Here is a 10,526-nt window from a genome sequence, read left to right as displayed (position 1 = left end):
CTGGAGCACAGGCCATAGCAGCGGCCGGGGCTTGTGAGGCCCCCATAGGCCGAGCTCAGACCAGCGGAATAGCGGCTGGTGGTCTTGGTACGGATACTCATGTTCTGCATCCCAGACTGCAGCCGGCTCTCCTCACCCTCCAGCAGCTTCCTGTAGGTGGCGATCTCGATGATCAGGGCCAGCTTGACGTTCATCAGCTCCTGGTACTCACGCAGCTGCAGCGCCATGTCCTGCTTGGCCCGCTGCAGGGCAGCCTCCAGCTCAGACAGCTTGGCGTTGGCATCCTTAACCTCCAGCTCCCCATGCTGCTCCGCATCTGCGATGCCGGCCTCCAGGGAAGCCCATTAGCCTTTGAGGCCCTCAATCTCAGCCTGGAGCCGGCCGATGTTCCGGTTCACCTCGGAGATCTCAGTCTTTGTAGCCGCAGGGCATCCCCGTGCTTCCCAGCCAGCGTCTGCAGCTCCTCATACTTCATCTGGTGCATGCTCTCTGCCTCAGTGCGGCTGCGGTTGGCGATCTCCTGGTACTGCGCCTTGATCTCAGTGGTGATGTTGTCCGTGTCCAGGGAGCGGTGTCTGAGATCTGGGACTGCAGCTCCAGGGTCTCCTCTTCGTACAGCTGCCTGAGGAAGTTGATCTCGTCAGTCAGCCCTTCCAGGCGAGACTCCAGCTCTACCTTGTTCATGTAAGCTTCATCCACATCCTTTTGGATGAGGACAAATGCATACTCCATCTCCACTGGCTTATTGATCTCATCCTGTACTTGTTCTTGAAGTGTCCCACCAGCCCCTGCATATTACAAAGCTCCACCTCCAGTTTCAGCTTCTTTTGGTCCAGAGTCTCCAGCTGCCGCCTAAGGTTGTTGCTGTAGCTCTCGAAAATGTTGTCCATGTTGCTCGGAGCCATCTGCTGCTGCTGCAGGAGGCTCCACTTGGTCTCCAGCATCTTGTGCTGCTGCTTCAGGAACCCTACCTTGTCGATGAAGGAGGCAAACTTGTTGTTGAAGGTCTTGATACGATCCTTCTCCTGGGTGCACATGGCCTGGATGTTGGGGTCCACTTCAAGGTTAAGGGGGCTCAGCAGGCTCTGGTTGACCATGACGGCAGTGATGCCTCCCATGCTACTGGTCCCACCATGGCCTCTGCCTAGGCCAGCCCAGAAGCTGCTGCTGCCCACTTAGGAGAAGCTCGAGGAGTTAATGCAGGCACCCAGCCCACTCTTGTGGGAGAAGCTGCTGAAGGCCTGGGGGCCAGAGGTGAACACCTTGTAGGACTTCTGGGTCACCCTAAGGGACATGGTAGGGTGGAGTGGGGAGGAGTGGAGGCAGGCAGGCTGAATCAGGTGGAGATTCTAAAAGTAACAGAGAAGCAGCTTCTTCGTTGTAATTACCAGTTAATTCTCAGGCTACTTTAACTCTTAAACCAAAACCAAACAAAAATTGTTACAAAAAAGGAAAACTATAAACAGTACCCAGAAGCATACCTCGAAAAGTTTTTTAAAAAATTATAGCAAAAGACTCCAAAATGTATAAAAAGAATAATATATCATCACAAACTAGAGTTTATTTCAGGAATGGTTGGGTTATCATTCAATATTCAATCAATTTAATTCCTTATATAATATGTGTGTGTGTGTGTGTGTGTGTGTCTGAGATCTGGGACTGCAGTTCCTGGATCTCGGACACACACATATGTATGGGTGCATATAATGCATATACATGCACACATATATTCACGCATATATATGAGTGTGTGTATGTGTATATTATATTATTTATATATATTATATATAATACATCTATATATATATATAGATGTGTGTGTGTATGAGTGTGCGTATATATGTATATGTGACATACGCACACCACACACACTCATATATACACACAAAAAAACTTCTAGTGGAACTAATAGGTGACTTTAGCAATGTTTTAGCAAACAATGTCAACAAACAAATCATTAGCAGCGAGCAATCAGAAAATTAAATTTTTTTAAAGATTATTTTGTATAATAGAATCCAAAATATAAAGCACTCAGAAATGCATGGGCAAAAGAACTGCAAAGATTGTACAATGAAAACGGCAAAACTTATTGAAGTAAATTAAAGCCCTAAATAAATGGAAAATTATGCTATTTTCATAGACCAGAAGGCTCAGTATTAAAAATATGTCAATTCTTCATAAATTGAGCTATACATTCAAAGCAATCTTGATGAAATTCCATCAAATCTTTTTGGGTAAAACTTGGAAAGTTGATTCTAAAAATTTCACAGAAATACAAAATATCCATACATTTTAAGGCTAAATAACTTAAAAAATAATAAAATTGGAGGTCCTATACTGACTTCAAGTTATATTATGTATTCTACACTATCAATGTACTATGGTATTGCTATTGATAGACAAATGATAGATAGAACAGAAGAGGATCCAGTAAAAGACCCACAGCTATACAGCCAATTGTCTTTAGAAAAAAGGCAAAAACAATTCAGTGGAAGAAAAATTTTCTGTTTAACAAATAATTCTACAGCGATTAGATGCATGAGTATATTAGTTTGCTAGGGTAGCCGTAACAAATTACCACATATTGGATGGCTTGTTAAACAGAAATTTCTTGTCTAAGAGTTCTGGATGCTAGAGTCTGAATCAAGGTGTCAGCAGGGTTTGTTCCTTCTAAGGACTGTGAGAAAGATTCTATTTCATGTCTCTCTCCTATCTTTTGGTGGTTTGTTGGCAATCTTTAGCATTCCTTGGCATTACCTCAAACATTGCCTTTATGTCCACATAGTCCTCTGTGTGTGTGTGTGTGTGTCTCTGTGTTTAAATTTCCTGTTTTTATAAGGTTGCCAGTCACATTAATAACCTGTTAGTCATTCTAATAATCTTGTCTTTACTTGATCATCTGCAAAGACCCTGTATTCAAATAAGGTCATTTTCACAGGTACCACAAATAATGAGGATTAAGACTTCAACATATTTAGAAGGGATACAATTCAACCTGTAACAATGTGCAGAAAAATGAACTTTGATGCATATACAAAATAGACTCAAATGGATATACAAAAATGGACTCAAATGGATCAGAGATCTCAATGTAAAACCCAAAAGTATAAAACTTCCAAAAGTATAGAGAAAATTATTGTGACGTTGGCTTAAGCAAAGATTCTTAAATATAACACCAAAAGCACTATTCAGTAAAGAAAAAACTACACTTCATCAAAATTAACAACGTTTGCTCTTCAAAATTGTTAAAAGACTGAAAAAAAATGTCAAGTCAAAGACATGGAAAAAAATATTTGCTAGTTATATATCTAAAACAAGACTTATCCAGAATAGATAAACTACTCTCAAAAGTTAATATGAAACCAAATAACCCAATTAAAAATGGCCAATTATTTAACACACACTTCACTAAAACAGATATATTGATGACAAGCACATGAAAAGATGCTTAGCATCATTATTTCCAAGGAAAATGCAAATTAAAACCACCATGAAATACTAATATACACCTATTGAAATGTCTAAAATTAAAAAGTCCTATCATTTCAGCTGTGCATCTGGAACATGTGAAACTGTCATATATTGCTGGAGGGAATACAAAATGGTACAATCACTTTAGAAAACTGTTTGGCAGCTTCTTTAAAAATGAAGTGTATGCCTGCTATGTGATTTTACCTTTATCTAAAGGTATTTTCCAAAAGAAATGAAAGTATATTTCCATACAAAGACTTGTACACAAATGTTCTTTGCAGCTTTATTTGTAAAAACCAAAGACTGGAAACAACTCAAATGTCAGTGAACCAGTGGATAAATAAATTGTAGTGCATCTATAAAGCAGAATACTACTAAACTATAAAAAGAAATGAATTACTGGTACTGTTATTAGTCTGTTTTCATACTGCTATAAAGATACTACCTCAGACTAGGTAATTTATAAAGGAAAGAGGTTTAATTGACTCACAGTTCTGCAAGGCTAGGGATGTCTCAGGAAACTTAACAGTCATGGTGGAAGGCAAAGAAGAAGCAGGTACGTTCTTCAGAAGGTGGCAGAAAAGAGAGAAAAGCCCAGGGGAAACTGCCACTTATAAAGCCATCAAATCTTATGAGAACTCACTCACTATCATGAGAACAGCATGGGGGACACTGACTCCATGATCCAATTTCCTCCTAGCAGATCTCTCCCTGGACATGTGGGGATTATGGGTATTACAATTTGAGATGAGATTTGGGTGGGGACACAGCCAAACCATGTCAGGTACATACAATAATATGAATAGATCATGAGTGAAATAAGCCAGGTTACCCTATGTCTCCATTTATATAAAATTCCAGAAAATGCAAACTCACCTATTATGCTAAAAAGTGGCTACATAGTTGCCTGAGAATGGGGGTTCAGAGAAGAGTGAGAAAAAGGGATTACTGAGAAGTGTAAGAAAACTATTGGGTGCTAAAGCTTATGTTTATTATCTTGATTGTGGTGGTGGTTTAATGGGTTGCATGTATATTAAACTATCAAACCATACATTTCAAGTGAGCTCATTGTGTAAATTATACCTCACTAAAACTGTTAACAAACAAACAAAACAGAGTTTCCGACTATAAGGGGTCAAAATGATACCTCAAAATATGGTACTTTGACATGCTGAACTAAAGAAGCAGCCTCAAGATCTCTCTGACTTCCCTCACCTCTTTTCCTCCTGTTTCTGAACCCTCTGTTTCTCCCCAAGCACAGGATATGCTTGAAATATCCCTTATCTGAAATTCTCTTATCTACCTCAAAACTGCACCTGCCAAAGAGGAACACAAATGCCTTTGATCCCATCCCTAAAATTTCATTATCCAGAGAAGATTAAATTTAATACCACAGAGAACAAGACTGAACACTAAACAGCACATCTAGAGCTCAAACTATTGTTTGTTTTCATGTCTTATTCACTTTGCAAAGAGAATTCTTTGCAAGCTGATTTCTGTCTCCTGCGGCCATTCATCTCTCCTAAAATCCTTTACTAATGTTCTAAAATTGCCTATAGCCCTCCAATTTTGTCTCAGTTCTGAAGAGGGTGTTTAAGCTTCCACCATTCATCCAACAGCCTTCTTGGAGTCTCATATTGTGTGTATGGCTCCCACATGTGTGCTCATTGATGAATTGTATGCTTTTCTCCTGTTACTCAGTTTATTGTTAATTCATTTAAAAGGATTTATACTTGAACCTTCAGAGGTAAACTTTGAATTTCCCTATAAGACTGGAGTAGTTATGCTTTAGTTTAAATCTCTGCTCTTTCTCTGCTAGCTGTGTGACCTGAAAAATTATTTAACCTTTTTGTGTCTCAGTTTTCTTGTCCTCAATGTGGTTAATACTCAAGGTACTTAATTAGGCTTTTTGAAGCTTAAATAAATTACTACATGCAATCTGCTCAGCATAGTGCCTAGTAAATAATAAATTTTAATAAATATTGTTGTTTCCATTGGTATCATCATCAGCCTCAGCAGCACCAGCAGCCTGGATTCAGAGCATACAACTCCAAAAACAAGGAATTTTCTCTTTTTTCCAACTGTGACAAGAATTATAAGTGTTATAATTATAATAATTTACAACATTATTTCTTCTAGTCCCTGTGACTTGATTAAAATGTTGTGTTATCAATGCAACCCAAGTTTAGTCCTATTTGATTTGAAACTGAGAGAGCATAAGGGAGTTCTTTCAGATCTCACACAACCAGGCCAACAAGTGAAAAAATGGGCTATGGTGTTGGCTAACCTGATCAGTCCTGGCAATCAAAGGAAAATAAGGTAATTACATTAAAATAAATTAAGGGATTAGAAAAAAAAGAAAAAGGTAAATTGGTGTACCATAAGTTGTCTTCTTCTACCACCCAGGCTGATGGTAGAAGTTGTTGGAAGACTCTTGGAACAAAATCAACGAAATGAGTAAGGACTAAATATTTTCAGGAAAAGAGGTTTTGGATACTACATTGGCAATCAAAGGCAAGAACAACAAACAGAAGTGGAAAATGAAGTGATAAATATCATTTAATAGTTTTATGTTAAGTTTTGGAAGCAAAGAATTGAGTTCTAATCATATTCCTTCATTCTGCAGAACAAATTTATCGAAGTAGCACATATAACACACATATGGTTAAAAGAAGTACATATATTAAATGTGCAGATTGATGTAATCTAAAAAATTAAACACATCTGCATAATCATGAGAAGTTCAAGATGTAGAATTTTATCAGCACCCCAGAAGTCTCCCGTGGCTCCTATTCAATGAACCCTGTCAATTTTAATTATCCTTCCAATTTTAATCACTTTAGATTAGTTTGGGTTGTTTTTGGACTTGATATAAAATACAAATTTAGAAACAATACTCTCGTGTATCTGGTTTTATTTACAAACAGTACTCTTTTATGTTTGACTTCATATGCTCAACTACATTTGTATCTCTTATTTTTACTTCATTACTATGGCTACTTTTCAGACTAATCATTTATCTTTAATTTCTGACAGCTTTACTATGATATGCTTAGGTATGATTTTCTGTACTTAGGATTTGTAGAACATTTCAAAACTATGACTTGACATTTTGCTGCTAGTCTTGGAAACTTTGCAGCTATTATCCCTGCAACTGCCATTACCTTTTTTTTTTTTTACTATTTTCACTCTCCTCAAACTCCTGCCTAATTATATATGCAGAGACACACACACCTTGTCATTGCGTCCATGTATCTCTTTTGGGCTCTCTTTTTAATTATTACTTTCCAACATTTATTCTTCTTTATCCTGAACTCTAGATGTTTTGACTGATTTTTCAATTCACTAATCCTCTCTTCTGCTGTGTTTAATCTACTATTATAACCATCCATCCATTATATTGCCAATTTTATTATTAACATCATAACTATGTTTGCTTTTTAATAGGTCTTAGTTTTTTGTGGATTTCCTTGATTATAAAATTTATAGTTTTTCTTGCAAGTCTGGATCTAATAATGCCAATATTTGGATCACCTGTTGGCCTTTTTCTCTAGGGATGTGTGTGTGTGTGTGTGTGTGTGTGTGTGTGTGTGTGTAAGATTGCTTTTTTCTGTCATGTTTGATAATTTGTTTATTGAATTATGGACAGTCTAAAAATAGTTTTATGACTACTGTTCCTTTCTTTATAAAGTATTTATTTGTGTCTGGTAAGTAGATAGATATTAAGTAAATTACATTAATCTATTTGAGGATAATCTATTTCTGGTTTGCCCTTCTCCTAGGGTGTAGCCTTTCCAGTGTTTCGTCTGCATGCCTGGGTTCTTACTAGATTTGGTGAACTCTTTAGTATCAGGAGATAATGTTTTTTTTTTTAATTGTTTACTCTGCTTCTCCTTTTAGCCTCTTAGTGGCTGCTTTCTGCTTTTTCTATATCATTCTGCACATTTGCAATTTAAATATTGGCAATTACCTTCAGGGAAAATTGATGGCACCATATTGAGCTCACTTCAGTGCATTTTACTTCTCTCCAAGATCTTCACTTCTCAAGTCCCTGCACCTTTAGGTTTTTGCTGATGCTTTCAATCTGTGACTGAAAGCATTTTAGCTAACATGTATGGTCATTCTCTATGGGCATGTTAGTTTAAATCAAACACTTCCCATGATCATTGGTAAATGTAACATATACATTTACATAGTTCAAGTAATTTCCATATTGCCCGACTACCTCTTCAAATACAGTGTGTGGGGCATGTTGGTATTAATTCTTAACTATATACCATTTAGTCTGGAGCAGCTCTTTCCAATATAAATATCGTTTGACTCACACATGTAATTTCAAAATTTCAGGTACTCATGCTAAATAAGTAAAACACAACAAGTAAAATTACACGTAATAATGTATTTTATTTAATTAAAATTATATTTTAAGCATTACCATTTAAACATATATGTCTTCAAAATGCTGTATATTTAACAACGCTCATCTCAATTCATACTGGCCCCACTTCTAGTGCTTAAGAGCCACTCTTGTGACTTGTACCTATCATATGGAAAAATGTAGGTCTAAGGTTGCAAAATATTCAAAGGAGATGTGACAGAACCAAAGGACACATGTACATTACATGATGATACTGATTTGAAGACTTGGATTGTCTCCTTTTGGGAAACAGATGGGTCTCTATTTAGCTTTACAAAGAATATTTTTATCATGTTATGTGGAAAAATATGTGGGCAGAATCTTTTTAATGGCTCAGCATCAATTGCTCCATCCTGTTTTGGAGAAATAACCCAAATTCTGTGATTCAGTGGAGGGTACCATTGAGGTTACTGAATGTCAAAGGACAAAAAAATTGTCTTTCTGCACCCTGAAATTCAAGATTCAGACACGTAACTGAGGCTGGGCCAATCATACATATCTTCCAAGGACTCAGTAAATTAAATACAGAAATGTGGAAATGTTATATAATATTCCCAGAAGTGATCTTGAGAGAGGCAAAAGAGAGGCTCAGCAGTGACTTTGTGCCTGCAGTGTCATTCTAACCAGACAATTTATGGGTTATAAGATGTCACTATATTGCTGTTTCCTATCTTACTTTGTTCTTGCAGGTGTTCCAGGCCTTTCAATGAATCCCTGATTTCCAGGGGTTTTGTAGACTACCGATTTCACCTTTTATTTTATTACTACCTTGTAGTAAAGTGCAAAAATTTAGGAGCCAAATGGCCTGAGTCTGAATCTTGACTTTCCTATTCAACAGCTTCCAGGACTTAGACTCATTATTTTACATTTTTTTTCTCGGTTTCTTCACCTATCAAGTAGCAATGATAATTTTACCTACTTCCTGGGTTGTTACAAAAGCTCAATGAAATAATCCGTGCATAGTAAGTAGACATTTTATGCGCTTATTATGTACTCAACATCTACTTTCTGATAACTCAGATTTTCTTATTATTTATAAAATATGGAAGGTATGCTGTGTACCAGGTACACATAAAACAATACTTTTCACCAAAATCTAAAATTACCTTAATAAATCATAATAATAATTATTCCATATCCTTATAATTTTGGGAAGGAGATATGTATGGCCTGATGAAACCACTGCAATGGTCAATGTGTTATAAATTATTTGCCATTGAGTAATATGTTGTATTTACTTGTTGATGTTTTGTTTTGTTTTTTGAGACAGTCTCGCTCTGTCACCCAAGCTGGAGTATCGTGGTGTGATCTTGGCTCACTGCAATCTCCACTTCCTGAGTAGCTGGGGCCACAGGTGACCGCTTGGCTAACTTTTTCCATTTTTAGTAGAAATGGGGTTTTGCTATGTTGGCCAGTCTTGAACTCCTGACCTCAACTGATCTTCCCACCTCAGCCTCCCAAAGTTCTGGGATTATAGGCATGAGCCACTGCACCCAGCCTTGTTGGCTTTAAGTAGTACCAGGTATACAGCTTACCTCTCTAGCTTAAGGAGTATAGACAAAATGTCATAATACCTACAATAAACCTCAGATGTGGGCATTACTCTTTCCTTTTGGGGATAATGAAATTGATTCAGAGAAGTTAGGTAGTTTGCCTGCAATTGCACAGCTGATGTGCAACCAATTGTACGTGTTATTTGATTGTAAGTTTTGTTTTCCAAGATGAGGGTTACAATGCAATATTGGAAAACCCTTAATCAATAGACCTATAGTTCATAAAAGGATTCTGCCATTATTGGGAACATTCTTGATATTTGCAGAAAGGTAAGCCAAGCCTCAAAGAATGCATGCCTCATAAATTTATTTAATTTCACTGACATCACCACTTTCTTAATCTCTCATCTTCTCCAATTTTCCCATCTTTTCTCAAGTCTATGATCATAAATATTTCTATAACTATAAACAGCTCATTATTGAAATATCTTAGTCTAAGAGAATTCTGGAAATTTAGGTAAATTTTCAAGGAAAGAGTTGGGCTTGTCTTTCAAGAGAATGATTTCTAAGTTCTCGTTATTGCTGTGGCAGCCAATTTAAACAAAATATGGTTTATGATAAGTTTTATAAATGCTATCCCTAGTCTTTTCCAGGGGACTATGTGATAGATTCTGTCCACTTATATTGAAATTGTAACGAAGTGGAACTAAACTCTTCCAAAAATTCAAATAAAAGGCTATATATCTAAATTTCTACATTTTCTAATCCAGTATGTGTTAAATTTTCTTTTTCAACTACTTTTAAATGAGCAGAGGCTTCGAACCAGCTATGGAACTTTACTGGCCAAGGCTACCTCTGATAGCACTTTGACTTCTAATCATGAACATGTGTGAATTCTCTTCTTCCTTCTTAAATCATGCTTGAAGCTTCTCATCTTGCTTCTATTTCTATGGATCGCTTTGCCATTTATTTTTGGAAATGATTTATTTTAAACACAAAGAATTAACTTCTTTATCAGTCTCATTAATAAAAAGCATCTCTATGCTGTAGAAATACATTAGTCAGCCAATTTTAGCTGCTGTTTGCGTTTGCATAATGAGCTCATTGTGAAACATAATGTGCCAATCTAGTTATAGCAAAGCCTC

General features: G+C 36.9%; 1 long non-coding RNA gene across 1 annotated transcript in view; it reads right to left on the bottom strand.

The window, feature by feature from the left end:
* Positions 1-162: 162 nt before the first annotated feature.
* The window catches only part of LOC119474108, a 15,847-nt gene continuing 5,483 nt past the window's right edge, over positions 163-10,526 (bottom strand). Inside the window, exons 2-3 of the long non-coding RNA XR_005203401.1 lie at positions 8,804-8,810; positions 163-260 (exon numbers count right to left, since the gene is read on the bottom strand). This is a non-coding gene — a long non-coding RNA (uncharacterized LOC119474108). The remainder of the gene's footprint in view (positions 261-8,803; positions 8,811-10,526) is intronic.

Source organism: Cebus imitator, unplaced genomic scaffold (assembly GCF_001604975.1).
Source record: "Cebus imitator isolate Cc_AM_T3 unplaced genomic scaffold, Cebus_imitator-1.0 Scaffold212, whole genome shotgun sequence".
Lineage (NCBI taxonomy): Eukaryota > Metazoa > Chordata > Mammalia > Primates > Cebidae > Cebus > Cebus imitator.
This window is presented reverse-complemented; position numbering and strand designations above follow the sequence as displayed.